At 40.7% G+C, this 15,043-nt stretch overlaps 1 protein-coding gene across 8 annotated transcripts in view; it reads right to left on the bottom strand.

The window, feature by feature from the left end:
* NCOA2 (nuclear receptor coactivator 2) overlaps window positions 1-15,043 on the bottom strand; it is a 273,200-nt gene that overhangs the window by 186,218 nt on the left and 71,939 nt on the right. Inside the window, exon 4 of one of the 8 annotated variants that reach the window (XM_019498602.2) lies at window positions 2,880-3,018. The exons of the other annotated variants lie outside the window; for them this stretch is intronic. The gene's annotated coding sequence lies outside the window, so the exon portion shown is untranslated. The remainder of the gene's footprint in view (window positions 1-2,879; window positions 3,019-15,043) is intronic. 8 annotated transcript variants of the gene reach the window in all.

Here is a 15,043-nt window from a genome sequence, read left to right as displayed (position 1 = left end):
ACTTGATAATGGCTGCCAACCAGACATCAAATCATTGACTACTACACTTTGAGCCCAATGATTCAGCCAGTTTTCTATCCACCTTACAGTCCATTCAACCAACCCATATTTCCTTAGCTTGCCTGTGAGAAAAGATTTCTCCAAGCCAGGCAGGAGCCAAACCTACAATCGTCTGATCTGTAGTCAGATGTGCTATCCATTGCACCACTGGCCCAAAATGTACACAGCCAGCTTCCCACAATCACAATAAAACACATAGGCTTAAATGTGCTCTTACAGGCCCATGTAAGCATAATATACATATCACTATAATTCATAATCTACCTACAGTCAGAGTTAATGTTGTTTATTCAGCTGACAATTCTGAGGAATGAGATATATGCATTACATGGCAATATTTAGTAACTGAAAAGGTTTTGAGTTGAAGAATTTAAGAGTATATTTAAGTATCGTATTGTGTAGATGCTACCTCAAGTTCAATTAAATATGATCTAAATGTTAAGAATGCATTAATTTATGGTTTTCTTGCCTTGTTCTGTACTTATGTTGACAGGAAAGTTGCTTGAACAACTTTCTTTTTAAATTACCCTAGAAATAATTAACACAAATATTTTATGAACTCTTAAGCAACAAAAGATGCTACCTTCCTAACCTAGAAGGAAAAACAGATAAAGAAACAAATACAGAAACCAGGAAAGATTAATAGAACAACCTCTAAATGCAATTTTTTTCTTAAATAATTCAGGAACCATTAGTATGACCTTGACAAATAGCAGGGATTCACTGACATTATAACAAAGGTATTAGTGATAAATGTTGCATAAAAAGAACAACCTAGCTAACAATGAAATCTAGAAAAATCTTGAAATAGCAGGAATATTAACTATGGTACTTCTTTGCTAGTGAAAAATAAACTCCAAAAGCACCTTGTTTAAATTAAAAAAAAAGATAACAAAACAAAAGAACATGAGCACTGAACTCCTAACTGCTGAATTCATAAAACACCATCTACATTCAGTACTAATAACAGACTCATGAAACTGAACCAATTTGTCCAACAGATGTTGAGTTAACCCAAAGGAATTTTGCTTTTCTATTGTAGAAATAAAAGCTATGAATAATTATGATATTGTTAACAGTTTTCAAAATATATTAGACTAAAATTAGCTTCCATTTCCATTATTCCTCCTCCCTACCTTTAAAATTCACATAACAGAAACCATTTTCCATGCTGCATTAAAACTGCCATTGAAATAGAAGAGTAGGAACATTGATGAAACAATCTTTCTTTGTTTTATGGAACATACAAAAACTGCATAATTTTTATTTTTCTTGGCATTCTTCTCTCCACTTTATCCCATATTCTCCCCCCCCCCCCCCCCCCCAGCCCTTCAGACCCACAACACCCTTGCTGTTCTATTCCCTTGGCCTTCTTGAGTAGAGTCTGTAAATTGTGTGACAGTTTTGTAATATGTAGTATTGCATCAGTCTAATTGCAACATAATTCTCTATGCTTTAGGTAAAGCAAATACGTTCAATTTTAGCCCCTGCTCATGAAATTCAGATACTTTTTTGAAAACTGAAACGTGGCAATTTAAGGAAAAAACAAACAAACAAAAAAACCCACACTCTCCAGAGCAGTACTCGTACAAAAATAACTGGTTTTCTTAGAAAACAGCAAGGAGAAATACTGTTCTATGGCTTAAAGCACTACTGCAGCCCATCATAAAACCAACATATTAGCTCCCCTAGGAGTTGGCTGCCAGTGGAATGTGCATTCTTATTCTGTCTATTTAACATCACATTTAGCCATTATTAATGCCTCATAGTTTTCTCCATCCCTGTCTTCTGCTGCAGTGACAGGCTATGCAACAAACACATTCTCTTTGCTGGTAGGCCCCAAAGACAGAAACCCTTTATTTATTCATGAAATCAGAACTAATGCCTCGATAACTTTAACATAAAATCCCCCAGTTAAAATAATGCTCAGCTTGATTTTTAAAAGACCATAATAATCACCACTTCCTACCATACGAACAGTTCTATCATATCTGTTGCTGACCATGGACAACAGGCCAGGGAAATATCAGTACTGACCATAAAGAATTACAGCTGAAGTTTTGCTCTTAATTTATCCCAGTATTTGGGCATTACTGACATTGGACACTCATGTCCATGTGTCAATAGACTGTAGTTCGAAGTAGGCATTTCAGTATCAAGGATGAATTCCTTGGTCTCCTAATCTTAAAATAAACATTACCAAAGTTGACAGCGCCACAAGTATAACTCTATCACATGCCAACACAGATCAATGCTACAAAAAACAAACAAATACCCTTTATTCAGGTTGCAAAGCCAAGCACACAAAAGTTAAAAGTATCAAAATTAAGGTTGCCTATAATACCTTAATTCCATCCCTTGTATTTATGTATATGATAGACTTTAATTAAATGATCACAGCAATTAACAACAAGCACGTTTTCTCTTGAAGTGATTGTGAGGCTCCAAGCCTTATTTACTGCAGACTAAATCCTGCTCTGGAGACAGTATTCATATTTTCATGGGTATCTCTATGGTACTTACCCACTCATGTCCAAACACTCCAAAAAAAAAAAAAAAAAACAAAATTAATGTATTTATCCTTGCATTGCCACTGTAAGCTGAGGGCATGGCATCATCCCCAAATGGAGATCTTAACCATACAAAAGATATATAGTCAGAAATATCTACCACTTTGAAATAACCTGATTTTTCAGAATACCTAGCATTTCACGGCACTTTATACAGTCAAAGCACAACTCTCATTGACTTCAGCACTTCCACAAATCAGTCTACTGGTAACGACACAATTAGCGACAAATTTAGTTCAAGTGACTTACCGAGCATCATATAGGAAGTCTGTGACACAGGCAGGAGCAAAATCCAATTCTCCAGGACAGAACACAACTTTGTTACCCATCAGACCATCCTCTCTCTTCCTGCAGTCCCCTGCCCCGTTCATTACAAAGCTTCCAACTTCTGCAACAAATGAGACAGGGGTAGTACAGACAAAAGTCTCCTGCACTACATAAATCTGATTCATCCCCAAAGCAGGTCCATCCTGTACACAAAATGAGAAATGGTCCTGTGGAAAAAATAGTATGTGATCATGTGATTAAAGACTATATCACAATGCAATCATAATGCATACATACAGACTGCACTAACCACCTTAATTTTGGCATTTCCTAACTGTGTAGAGCTTGACACTGCAACCTGAATGTTTTTAATAAAGCGTTGTATATCAATCATCATCTCACCACCATTACATTAATTTTTTATAAAGCAACCTGAAAATACAAAAATTTTATCTAGTGCCATCGTGTTTAGAGGAAGTCTCGAACACATGCCTCCAGAGCTGTGATACATCACTTTAACTGCTCTGGCACCTCACCAACACTACTCCACCCAAAAAGGTGGAAGAAACATTACTATTTACTGTCATCACATTCTTCTGTTTGTACATTAATCTCCTTCTCTATCTTAAGTCTGTCTTGTCTATTTGATTGCTAAGCTCCTCATTTGTAGAGTGCTTATGAAAATGGCATGGGCAGATCTAGGATTGTGAAAAGAGGGGTGCAGTGCATAATTGTGTATAATACAACACATCTTTTTCTCCAGGTAAAAAGAAACTAGAAACTTTACTAAAATGCTATGAGCCCATGGCTATTATTATTCAGTTGAAGATGGAAGCAAAAATATACAGGAAGCCCTCGCTATTTGCAAACTCCAGATTCGCAGATTCAAACATTCGTGGGGGAGGGCAGAGCTGGGAAGCAAGTGGAGCGAGTACTAGGGACGTGGAGGGAGGAGCTGGCATCTGATCCCCCGGCGGCAGCCATGGCAGTGCTCAGGGGGAAGGGGTCAGTCCCCAGGTGCTGTGTGGGAAGGCCAGGGACAGGGAGGGTGGCGGCGGTGGCATCTTCTTTGCTGCTGCTGCCAGAGGCAGCCGCAGCGGCGCTCGGGGGAAAGGGGTCAGTCCCCAGGCACCGTGGGGGCCCTGTGAACAATGGGGTGGGAGTAGGCGGTGGCTGTGGGGTCTGACAGGGAGCCCTGTCAGTATTCACGGATTTCGCCATTTACAGGGATCTCCGGAACGTATCCCCCGTGAATGGGGAGGGTCTCCTGTATATAACTTCATTGGAATGCGTATTAATTTGCTATAGCATTAATATGCTATAACATATACTATATATTAACACAACAAACTAAGCAGAAACAGTACTGTTTCTTTCATTCCCCAGTCATTAGAATTAAATCTACATCTCTTTCAGATTCATAAAACAAAATCTTCTTAAGCATCTTAACAGTGCAGTCAAGGCTTCACTGAAAGTTATTTCCACATCTGAGTTAATGTTTTTAGCTACAGTTAAAACTAGCCTGCAGAGCTCTCGAATAGGAGCTACATTACCAGGAGCCACTAACAAACAGCAGAATTGCAGAAGAAAGAATTGAAGACCATTAAATAAGAAGAGACGGCTGTTAACACCAAACACCACTCTATGGAATGAAGAGTTTAGAAGGAACCAGATTGAGTCATGAAGTCAGGTGACTCCTTCACTGCTCCCTGAATAGAAATGCCGCTGCCACTTCCAGGCAGTGAACTAGTAATCAAAGGGGGGAGTGCAATTTCAGCACTGCACTCACCCCCATCCTCCACACCCAATTCACCCCTGGAAAATGGGGCCCCATACTTGGCTGATCTGTAGGTCTAGGGACAGATGCTACACATAAACTGGTTTAAGATCAGAAGCTGATTTGAACCTGTAACTGAACAGATGTGCAGTGCCCAAAACCTGACTAAACTAATGCCTCCCATCTTCTACCCCCCACACCAGGCAGACCCACCAACCCCACCAATCCCTTCCACCTCTCCCCCTACACCAAGGTATTTAAAATAGTTTCCCTGTATGGCAAATGGCTGCATGCACTGCCCCTGGTCTATGTTTAGGCGACTTTAAGACTTTATGTACGTACCCTACGAACATAGACATGGGCTCCAAGTTTCATCCCCTGGCCCCACCTGAAATAGCCATTACAGCATGCTGAGCCCCTGAGCACAATGCTGGAGCATTTTTAATTGCTCTTTGGGGCAGTGCACATGCTAAGCAATGTTGGTACCTTTAGAGATAGTAACAATTAAGCTCTAACAAATCTCTACCATTAAGACCGGAAGAGTAAAACATAAGAAAATCATCCTATATTCACAAATGTATGATACTAAGTAATACAAAAGCTAGCTGGAGTTATCTTTCTGCCAGCCAACTTCAACAATACTGAATCAAATCATATAAACTGAGCCTTGCAAAATAAATATAATGTAAGTTAAAGAAGCTAAAAATTGCAAAGAGATAACTGGATAACACCAAGAGGATCCATCCAGTCTGTAAACATTTGTTATATGTAACAGGCTCTCAAACCATTAGGGCCTTTTGAACGCTAATATTTTATCATGGAAAACATTTAAAACATATGTAGTTACATTCTTTAGAAAAATTGACTGTTCCAGCCTCCCAGCAACTGCACAGTTAAACATATTTTCTTTGTTTTAATTTCTAAAAATTACTGAAAACTAAGAAATCATTTTATTATATAAAAAATTTCCAACCAGAATTTGTTTTCAACAATTTTAATGTCATAGCTATTTTTTAAAAGCCCTGAATCATTTGCTGATCATTAGTAACATTTACAGTTAAAGCGAAGAATACGATAATTGGGTCACATTAAACTCTATTACACCAGCATGAAACCAGGGAAATTACATTATACCTGTATAAAATAGCAGAATTTGATACATTATTTCATGTGACAAGTTACAGTATGCTTGCTTTTACAGATCAATATAGAATTCATTTTTCTATATGCAGCAACACTCAACTGGTTAGAAAAGCTACACACTTCTTAACTAGCTAACAAGCCATTGCAACAGAATGGACATTGGATTAGACTGGCCATTCTGGCTACTATTACATTCTTTAAAAATAATTCTGGGAGCCTATCCTCAAGAACGGAGGCTGCTCTGATGCGCTGGAATTCCAGAGCGATTGACTAGATTAATCTAGTCTGTTGGAGTCTGGCAGTTGCCATGTTCCAAAAGCCTCCTGCATCTCAAATATCAGTGTCCCCATGCTTAAAAATGGCAGCAGGGGCACGTTGAACGAGCTGATACAAGAGATGTGGCAGCACTCTAATTAAAGCACCACTCCCCCACACTGGGGGGCACATGGAAAAGTGCCCTCCGAGACCTGCAAGCCTCCAAAATTATATTGACTCTCTCTGACCCAAACCAACCCAGCTCCTTTTTTCAATTAAAATAATTATTCACAGGCTATGAATACTGTAAGTCAACCTGTAGTACATATAAGCAGCAAAAAACAAAAGAAGCTGAATAATGAAAATGCATAAAATGACAGTCCTTAGGAGAGTGGTTCCAGGTTAAACCAGCACGTGATTATGTCAAGCTTGTAAATATACAGGATAACTGCTGAATATGTTTTTTAAAAAGTGATGTCTGCCTATAGTACAATGAAATCAGCCAATCACCAAGAACAAACAAACAAAAAAACCCTAAATTCTTCACTAGGACCCAAAACTGAAAACAAAAAACACTTTTACAGGGGTTTAAACCAACTAGCAGAAGTTTATTAAGCAGTTTGGCTAATAATAAACTTATATGCAAGGTCACTGATGCATTAAAATGACATATATTTTATCTGTTTCCGTTTTTAAACAGCTCTCAATATTACTAGACAAAGATATAAACTACTTCAGCGATTTCCTAGAAACTTTCATCAGCCTGTGCAGTGTTAGTTATTATTACATACTTCAGTACAATCTCTATCTATTAGATATAATTTGGAGTTATAATTTGATGTGGATTCGTTTTCTGTATCACAAAACTAATACTATTATTACACTTGTTTAGAACATCTGCTTCTTAAAATGTCACAAAACACATCATTTCCTATAGTACTAACATTTTCAGTGGCCCAAAAACAAAAACAACAAAAACCCAAGATGACATTTTCCATTTGAATTTAAAAGGTATCCCAAGGAAATATATAAAAACGAGTACTTTATTATACTAAGGAAGTGTATTTGCATTGTTCCAAAGACAAAGACATTGTGAATTTATCAATGAAATAATATTCTAATTTAACATTTTACTCCAATCCAAACAAAACAGCACAATAAACACAGAAAAATAAGTCAAACAACATTAGGATTATTGTGAAAATAACTAAACTCTGAGTCAAGGCTGCTTTAATACATTATAATATACGCTGCTTTCAACTTGACCTTCAAAGCATTGTGCAATATACTTGCAGAAAAGCTCAAATTAAAAAGGAATTGTAATCCCTGGATTGTATTATGTCACATCTTAAAAAAAAATATAAAAGAGGCTGAAGGAATAAGTTATCAATACTACTAGTAATAATGTCTATAATTCCCCCAAAAGTCTGATGTTATGTTCGTTGCTTCCATGGTCTTGTCATCATGTTAGAGTAAACCATTTTGTCTTAGAGTAGGAGTCTATACACTTTATTAACTGCACTAAGAGCATACACCTTATTAATTCCATTGTTAATACACATGTAGGGCCAAATTCTGTTCTAAGAAGTCCTGAGAGGATGTACAGAATTTAGCTTAAGATAAATCTTTTCAAACTCTTCATTCCATAGAATGGTGTTTGGTGTTAACAGCCCTCTCTTCTTATTTCATGGTCTTCGATTCTTTTTTCTGACTGCAGCTTGTTCTTTACTAACATCTACTGGAATTTAGGGGCCAAGTCTTAGCAAGTGCAAACTGTCATTGCCCCATTGTGGTCAATTAATGACCTCACTGACTTCAGAAGAGCTATGACAATTTAGAGTTGCTGAGGCTCTGATCCATGGACAATAATTTCGTAAACTATCCTTTCCATAACTGCTGTGAAGCATTCAAAATGTTTGGACTCACTGTCAACTTCATGAAAACCAAGATACTTTACCAACCCACCCCAAACCAAACAACTGCTCCTCTACATACTACAATTAGAGGGCAATCCTTAGAGAATGTTGAACATTTCCAGACTTGGGTAGCCACCTTTCCTGAAAAGTAAACATAGATGAAGATATTGAGCATGGGATAAAATCTGCCAGTGCTCTGGACATCTACAAATTCTTGTCATCAATGATCATGACCTCAAGACCCAAACCAAACTTATCTACCTGGTTGTTTTCATCTCTTCCCTGTTGTATAGGTGTGAAATACTTAGACAATGTATAGAAAACACCTGAAAGCTGTGAAATGTTACCATCAGGGATGTCTTCAGAAAATTCTAATATTATAAAAGCCTTAGTCTGTGCATCTGTCTGCCTGTCCATAACTCTTTATTCGCATTCTGATAGGTTGTCTAGGCAGCCAGAGAGCTCTGCACAGACAGAGACACACGGCGGAACATGGGGGTGAGGCCAGCAGTGCTGGCCAGCCCAGACCCCTGCCCTGCTCCTTGGAGCCACGGGCCGGAGCACCTCTCCCCCCAACAACAGCTGGCTGGGAGAGGGAGGCAGCGGGGAAGAGGGGAGGGGAGTGGGAAGGGGAGAGTGTGGTTACCAGTGGCAGCACACAGCCACCCACCGCCACACCTGCTGCCGCACCACCTCTGGCCACCGGCTGCTGCTGGTTCCAGGCACTACTGCCGCCACTGGCCACAACTGCCCACTCCCACTACATGCAAGCTGTCCTCCCACCCCGGTCCTGGGAGGTGGGAGGGGGAGCGGGGGAAAGAGACACACAGGCCCAAACCTGAAGCAGCAGGGGGGAACCAGACCCGAAATGACAGGGTGGGGGGATAATAAGCCTGGATCCGAAGCGGTGGGCAGGAAAGGGAGGGAGCATGCCCAGACCCAAGGCAGCGGGTAGGGGAAAGGGGGAAGCCGGACCCTGACCAGAGGCACCTGGGGGGGGGGGGGGGAGGGAAGGAAGGATGCAGGCCTCTGTCCTATGCAGGGCTCATGCCTGATGGGTAATTTGCTAGTCCTCCATATTAACTGGAAGGACAGAAGAACAAAAGCCAGTGTTTTAGCTCAAGTAAACACTACCAGCAGTGAAGTCAAGTTTGTATGGCACCAGCTCCATTAGACAGGACATGCCTTAAGGATGCCTAACAACCAACTCCTAAAACAGGCCTTATACTACCAATTCACCAATGGTCACTACTCTAGAGGTGGGCAAAAGAAGAAATTCAAGGACACCTTGAAGGTTGATCTAGAGCAGTGGTCTCCAACCTTTTTAAGTAGGAGATCACCTTTGGCATTTAACAGCAACCCAAGATCTACCATGTGCCACTGCCACCTCCCTCCCCAACCCCCACCCAGCAGGTAAGTCCATGGGGAGGGAAGGAAGGAGCAGATCAAGGCAGAGGGAGAAAAAATTATTTGAGGGCGTGCGTGACCAGCAGGTAAGGCCCACCCAGCCGGAGCTCCACTCAACTTACCTCTGTTCCTGCCTCTGCAGCACTGTCCTTCACCGCACGGGCCTCGATCTAGCTCCCTGCCCCTTCCCTCCCCCACAGACTGACCTGCTGGGCTGAGGCACGCACATGCATGTACAGGGGCAATCATCCACCCATTCCAGCCTCAGATTAACTCCCAAGAGGCTCCGAGATCTACTGCAAAATGCTCCAAAATCTACCGGTGAATTGAGGTACACTGGTTGGTGACCACTGATCTAGAGAAACACAATGTTAACTTTGATACTTGGGAGACTCAAGCACTGAATCATTCCCAAGGGCATTGTGATGCACAAGGCACTGATCATTTCAATCAAATTTGCCTCCCTATGGAAGCAGACAGATTAGAGAGACAAAGGGAAGGAGCTGTGATTCAATATCACGAGGATCTACTCCATCCTCCCAGAACTATTTATCACACCTGCAGTCAAACTTATAAGGGACCAGAACTTGAGTGGTCTAGCCCAATGGTTACGTCACTAAGGGAAAGCAGGACCTGGGTCTGTGTCAAAGGGCAGGAACCATATACCAAGAGCAGAGGGAAATCCAAAAGCAGAGTCCACAACACAGTCCAGAGTGAGGATTTGGGGGTCAGATGGCAAGTACCAGTCTAAGGGCCAATCCACAAGAGAAAGTCTGAAAACAGAGCCATACTAGGGTTAGAAGTCAAGAAACAGAACCATGGGGAAATCCAGAGCAGACGCTCAGAAATAAGGCAAAAACCAGAGTCAGGAACCAGAACCAGTGTACAGAAAACAGAACACTTGCCACCGCAGAACTGATGAATGGCCTGCAAACTCAGAGCCACCTAACTGGTGCTAAATGGATAGGTGGTGCTGCCAGCAGCCAGTCAGGATGCTTGCTGCTCCTGAACTGGGGCAGAGCCCAGTAGCTGGGGCTTCCTGCAAGTACAGCTGCTGAAGCACTTGGCTCAGGCAGGCCTGCCTAATCAGAATCTCTGAAAATTCTAACCTCAGATTAGCCTCCTCAATCTTCTATGGACTCACTAATGACTTCTCTATTTACTGGAAGACTATCATCCTCACATCAAGGGACTGCCAATGAACCCTGACCAACGTTTATGCAGGTGCTATGTGATGCCATCCTTCAAGGCTGGTCCTGTTACTTACAGCAAGTTCCAATTAAGGACTCAGATGTCTATAAGCCAGGTGATCAATGTGAATACTTTGTTTATCCATTTATATAGCTGCAAAACTATTTGTGAATTTGGGTCAATGATGTTGAATGGATTATCATGAAACTGGCAGAAGAAGAGAGATGGTCTCCCTATTATCCACTAGCCCAGGGATGCCTAACCTTTTGCTGTGCAGGCTGAATGAGCAGCACCTGGAGGGTCCACAGACCCAATCCAGCTGCACAGGGCTGGTATGGCAGGGGCCTGATCCAGCTGCATGAAGCCAGTGCGGCTGGGGCCTGATCCAGCGGCACAGGACTTGGAAATTTGGCAGCAGGGGAGCAGTAGCAGTATTAATTGCCACTGCTCCCTTGCCACCAAATTCTTGGACCTGTGGGAAGCCCCACAGACCAGGTGACATGGCTCTGCAGTCTGCATCTGGCCCATGCTACACTAGCCCAATAATTAATCAGAACATAGGCAACCCAGATTTGATTTCCTATGGTCTTTAAGAGATTCGAGCCCACAAAGCCTACTTCTCAGGAGGGTGTCCTATCCATGATCCTATACAGTATTCTGGGGTAGAGAGATGACCAATTTCTTCTATTGATAATGCTCTATTTGTACCAATATACTTTCAATTATTTATGCAAAGGGATGGAACAATGGTCTCCCGTCACTGTATGGTGTCCTTCTATGAAGCCAGTTTCTTTCTTCTTGTTTGGCCCAATCTATCCCATACTAAACAGGACAGCTCCAAAGGAAGGGACTAAAGGAGATGCATGGTACCTGCAAGCATTAGGCTGGAGAAAACTGTCCTACAGGCTTCATGGCCAAAGAGCTCATCTAAGAGATAGGACAACTGGGTTCCAGCCCCTGGTGCAGTGAATTTGAATTATTTATGCAGAATAGAACAACATCAACAGGGGAGACTGGGAGTACATCCCAGAATACCCTTTTGCTTCAGAGAAATATATTCTGGCTCAATGTGAGCAGATTTTTTCCAATCTTGTTTAGCTGCTAAATCAAAATTATCAGTTATTCGCATAGTTCTGCATGAATAACTATGTATCTAAGTGTTTCCCTAATCGCGTCTTAATGGAGAAGTATAAATTTTAGTTACAAACCCTGACAGTGATTCCCTGTGTAACCTTGTCTAAAAACCATTATTTCATCACCTGAGGACTTCCCCATGCACAAAACGTTTAATAGAGTCCTTTGAATACTCAAAATAGAAGACGTAATGCAAAAACAAGTACTTTTATTAATTAATCCTTTGAACTCCAGAGTCCAAATGAGACTGGACATTTAATGCAAGCTTCAAAAATAAAAAGGTGTCATGTGCTATATTTATAGTATAAAACTGTATCATTTATTCCAACAAAATAAAAAAAATCTAGTGAACTAGAATGTTAATACTTGCATCTTTTAACAATTAGAGCAGCTCCAGTTTCACTAGTAAATAATGCTTCTAGAATGTTTCCAAAATCCCCAACCTAAAAGAGAATGGGGAATAATTTTGTTCCTGCAAAGCACAACTAGCATAAGTTACATTTCTCTGTAGAGTATTATAAACTATTTTAACTGCTGCAAGTACTCTTTAAGTACAGAGAATTTAATATTTACAGCTCAGAGCAACTCCAATCCACAACTCTCACTATGTTAAATGAAAGCTCCAATGTGAGTAAAGTGGTAAGAAAACTTGACTACATGTAAAGCTTAAACTAGAGAATAAATTAAAACAATGGTTCTCAACCAGGTTGCTGCAAGATGCTTCCAGAGGTGCCCCAGAAAATGTGCCAGTGTGACCAGGTGGAACTGCCCCATGCCCCTTCTGCAGTGCCAGATTGGAAAGTAGTTTCAGGTGATGCATAACTCATCCCATGGCCCTTCCTAATCTAACCCCATACACTCATCCTGGAAAGAGGTACACCAAGCAGGTGCCCTGCACCTCTGTTTCCAGGAAGAATATGCAGGGTCAAACTGGAAAGGGTTGTGGCAAGAGCATATGCTCCAGCTCCCTTTGTGCTGCCTGGCCAGAGGAGTTGGGAACAGGGATACCCAGGGCAGATAAGACCAGCATCCTTTCCCCTACCTATCCACTGGGGACACAGGGGAGTTTTGCCCTGGGCACAAAACTCATTAGTTATGCCTCTGCTCCTGCCTGCTTCAGGTTTATCAGATAATCCTGACACAGGCAGGAGCATGCAACAACACCTCAGCTGAGAAGCACAGAGGTAAACTGAGGCAGTATAACAACAGTGCTTCTCAACCTGTGGTGCCACAAAATTCAAAAAAGGTTTGGAGAGGTGCCCTGAATCTGAAAAGGCTGAGAATAACTGAATTACAAGATTGTAAGTCATTGCTTCTGTGGCCAACAACACTGAACACATCAAGGATGGCAGGCATTCCTCCAGTCTCCCATCCACGCTCTATTTTCCAGTCTCAATAGCACCACTGTCCCTGCTCATCTGAGGGTACCACGCTGAGTTACACTAAGTTCTGCTAGATATGTGGCTCTTTGCAACTCACATTCCCTGCCACCCTTCATCCCCTCAATCATCTTCCATTTTTCCTCATGTCTACAGACTCTGTGCACCCTCTGTTTTAATATCCCACCACCTCTGCTACTGGAGTTTCATATATCCCCTTCCACAATAAGTCAGGGTCTCCATATAACATCAACCCCTTTATCAGGGGCCTGCCCATCTTCTTCGTACCCCAGCCCCAACTATTACTATTTTACTTTCTGTCAGTGAGATATATCATTCAGAACAGCAAGATTCTGAATTGACCTGGAGGATGGAAAGTACTGAAACGGGGGATACTGTTATGGAGGACGGTGCTAATGGCTGTCAAACAGTTCTTTGATCTACAGACAATTACAGAGCTGGTTAAAGTTGCTGGGTCTGTTAACCAGATGCATTAGGCTCTGCGTTCTCATTTTTCTTTTCTGATTCACAGACATAAAAAAGTTACGAAGTTTAATACACTTGGCCAATTAGGGATATATATTTTTAAAAGAAACAACCTATTTTTGTCTGCCCAAAAAACCTAAACTAGAAGAGTTTACAAACCAATAAAACTTAACTTTGAGAGGGACTCTTCTCCTGAAAACTTGTGTAAGTTGTTCAAAGTAACTGGTATTACATTAATTATAGGTCTGTTTTTCAAAAGCTTTATCACAGTCATACACAAAAAAGAAAAATATAAATGTTTTCTAAAACTTCCAAATAATAAGTAGGAATAAATAGCATACAGAATTGTCTTTATGTTTCTACTAATTAGTACAGCTTTCATTTTACAGGGCAAGAAAATGAGAATATTTTTTTCCTAAAAACTGGCAGTGAACAGCCAATTCAGTGAGCTGCATTTTTGTATTCTGTGACAGGCAGCGGAAAAATCTCTTTTACTTATTAGGTCTACAGAGACCAAAACTGGCCGGGTGTCAAATCTGCTTTGTAAAAATTCAAATGCATTCAGCCTTGTGTAGATAGATCATGAAACAATTCTTTACAACCTGTTATCAATATCAATTTAACAAAAGACAAACCTGTGGTGTCTTCTAATGAGCGTTAGTGAAATCTTTTATTAAAAAAGAATAAAAATGTTACAGAACCGAACTGTTCAACAACAGGAAAAAAAAGCCATACTGGTAACTTGCCAAATCATATGAGAAATCCAAGATCTCATTCATATTTCACCAGATTATCAATTTACAAAGGCACAAAACTGAGATGAAAAACAAATGATGGATAACTGATGGATTTACATTTTAATTAACTGTTGCAGGCCACACTGTAACTATAACTGCTGGGCAGGACAAGTTTCACTACCACATTCAGGATGATAGGGTGTGCAGAACCATCATGGGGAGGAACAGGGTGAAGTTGGGAGGGAAGCTATGCCAGCGTATGATTGTGAGAAGAGAAAAATTTAGGGAACGGGGCTCTTAGGATGGTAAATAAACTGTCGGAATTACATGCTGCATGTGTCTGTGGCTGGATACAATAGGGATCTACTGCTGTTTAAGATGAATTGCCATGCTGCTGGACCAAAACTTGCTAATTATGGCACAAGAGGATCATTTTACCAGCAAAGTAATAACATGGCTGGATAACATTAAAACTTCTAGAGAATTTCAAAAGATGACAACTAAGAGCATCTCTGGATACGATTTGATATTCATTTCACATTATAAATATATTTTTAAATAATCATCAGATCTTCTTACTTGGTAAGACTATTATATAGATTTCTTTGGCAGAGTAAAAAACAAAATATTCTTTATTTTGGAAGAACATTTATTATTTCTGAACAAAATATTTACATTAGTTATAATTTGTCCCTCTAAAAGAACAAACACAAACACTTTT

The sequence above is a fragment of the Alligator mississippiensis genome, chromosome 3 (assembly GCF_030867095.1).
Source record: "Alligator mississippiensis isolate rAllMis1 chromosome 3, rAllMis1, whole genome shotgun sequence".
Lineage (NCBI taxonomy): Eukaryota > Metazoa > Chordata > Crocodylia > Alligatoridae > Alligator > Alligator mississippiensis.
The sequence above is the reverse complement of the archived record's forward strand: the minus strand, read 5'-3'. Positions and strand labels throughout refer to the sequence as shown.